Raw genomic sequence first — 2,805 nt, 5'->3', positions numbered from 1 at the left:
AAAATACAGCTCTAAATCTAGAATATAAGACTCTTCGATTTTCATCTAGTTGAAGATCTCCCTGATATAAAGAAGCAAATTGAAAATAATGTAGTAAGATGGGTGGGTCAGTCCCTTGATATCACTCACCCTGCAACCGAATCCTTAGAGGAATTCAAAACGACTATACTTGTCTTACAAACTGAGTCTTTACAATGTGGACCAAAAAGGGGTTCTAAGGAAGGGAACCCCACAGAGTGATCTGATCGTAAATCCCTAATTAGGCAGGTCATTGTGGATATTCACAACCTAGACATATAACTTATTTAGTAAAAGGTTTATCTTTGCCTTAGCAAGCCCTGTCCATTATTTCTCTGCATCTAGGTTAACACACCTTGGAAATAAGTGTAATGGCCCTAAAGAAAACACATAATCTTGTTAACATGTAATCCAATCCCAACCCCCCTTGTTTTCACTCATCTTCATCTTCCTACTTAATTCCAAATTCATTAAAAAAGCTGCAAACCGTCATTCTGGGAAGCACTTTCTCAGCTTGTTGAGATCTTGCTTCCAGGCGTATCCTATTTAGCTCAAATAAATTTTTATAAAAATTCTCACCAGGTTTGATTGTTTCTGACCTCTACAACAAGAACAGAAGAAATGTGGCTCTAAAAACAACTTGAAGCCCACCTATCGTTTTCACAGTTCCAAAACCTCCCCTATTCATCTCAAAAGGTTTGTAGATACTGTAAAAGATCTGGATTTAAAAAAGAAAAGCCTTTGGAGAAACTTATATTCTCTGTGCCTTTAAGTATAAATGTTCTACTTTCTTTAGGAACCCAGAGCCATATCTTGAAATGCAAACTTTAGGGAAGTAATTCTTATCAGGAGGGAAAAAAAAGAGAGAAGTCATTTGGAAATTAGGTGAATGAAAAATCTTAAACACCTTTTCCACAAATGTTAGTAAAAAGCTTTAGCTATCAGAGCAGGTAATACTCCCTTATTCTATCTACCAGAAACACAATTTGAATCCAATTATTCTCTTATAAACTAGTGAGTTTTACATTATTGTACATTATTGTACCTGTCTTATGATTAAAATTTTTAAATGAAAGCTATAAGGTCTCTGTATCTGTATGTTTATATATGTCTATAGACGTATGTTCTAGATGTGTGATATTTTTCTACCTCTGGATGGTATTGCCAAATAAGTATACTCTCAGGAATATAAAAACTAACCCAAATGTTCTTCAAATTCATGTGATCTAGGATAATCTTTGGTAAATAAAAGCTAGTTTAAGTTTGCTGGCTTGATTAAAATAGGTATATCTTCAGAGTTATCATCTTTAAGTATAATGTAGACATACAAGTTTTTCCTACCTGGGGGTTCTATTCATAAGTTCCTATATTACCTCCTACTAAATTTGTCAGCAAGAAAAATAACTTACAATGATGGTTGTCTCATAATGTCTCATAAAATTATCATGAATAAGCTAAACATAATTATTAAGAACTCATAATATAAAAGTTATAAATGAATTTTTCAACAATATTCGTTTCCAAAATCTTTTGGGGAACTCTAAACCTTAAAGTTATATGATGATATAAGTTAAGTTAAATTAAGTTAAATGTTGGATATTTATTAAATATCTAGATCATTTCCAAAAGAAGATAAAATACTAAAACGTTAATTACTGAACATAGGTTTATCTACTCTTGGTGAAGGAGAGCATTTGCTCCAACTAAACAGGGAGACGGGCCGCAACCATCTGCAGCCTTTTGGGGACCCTGCCTTTGGAGATAATAGTGCTAAAGTCATGAGCTGTGACGTTACACTGTTTCATTTTGAATCTCAATTCTAAGGTAATGAGAAAGAGGACTTTAGAAAAGTTCTTAACCCTTCTGTGCTTCAGTGATAGTAATTCATCACAGAGATATTTTACGATTAAATGAAATAATTCTTTGTAATACTTATAAAGCAATTACAACAATGTGTAGAATGTAGTATCAACTAAAATTAGCAGTTTCTAATTTTTCAATAGAAGTCATACACCCAAATATTTATGCAAAACCCCAATGATTATACATCAATAACTTAGTCAAAATTTTCATTACAGCTGTGGATTTTAAAAATACTAAGAACACATCCATGGCCACCAGTATTCAATCTTTGTGAACCTTCTACTTTAGTGTCAATGTTATGCAGTTAGTCAGTTAGTTAACTGAGCACTGGGGCTACTGCAGTGAATAAAACTGAAAGCCTCTTTGCTCTTGTGGTTTGTTCATTCTAGTGGTGGTGGCACGTGAAGCGAGAATGAGGGAGTGATGGGTAGGATGACAGACAATAAACAAACAGATAATGTTTGAGAGTGCTAAGTTCTATGGAGAAAATTCATTCGGGTAAGGGGAGAGAGACACCTGGGGTAGGATAGGGGAAGATAGACTATTTTATAGAGAATAGTTAGAGAAGGACTCTGAAAAAACAAAAAGAAAAAAAAACAAATTAGAGCAGAGAATTAAAATAAATGAGTGGGCCAGCCATGAGGTCTTCTAGGAGAAGAGCTTTTCTGGTGACAGAAGAGTAAATGCAATGACCCAAAAGGAAAAGCTGGGAACGTCCTTGGTGTTTTCAAGGAAAACCTAGGAATGCAGTGTGACTTGAGTCCAATGAGGAAAGAGGAGATGAGGTCAGAGAAAGTGCAGGGAGCCAGAGCATGGGGAACCCATAGGTCACAGCACAGACTTCGGCTTTTATTCTGAACACGACAGGTGTCTTAAGCAGTTGAGGCTGCTATAACAGGATGCCATAGACTGGGCGGCTTATAA

This window comes from Pteropus vampyrus, unplaced genomic scaffold (genome assembly GCF_000151845.1).
Source record: "Pteropus vampyrus isolate Shadow unplaced genomic scaffold, Pvam_2.0 Scaffold74, whole genome shotgun sequence".
Taxonomy (NCBI): domain Eukaryota; kingdom Metazoa; phylum Chordata; class Mammalia; order Chiroptera; family Pteropodidae; genus Pteropus; species Pteropus vampyrus.
This window is presented reverse-complemented; position numbering follows the sequence as displayed.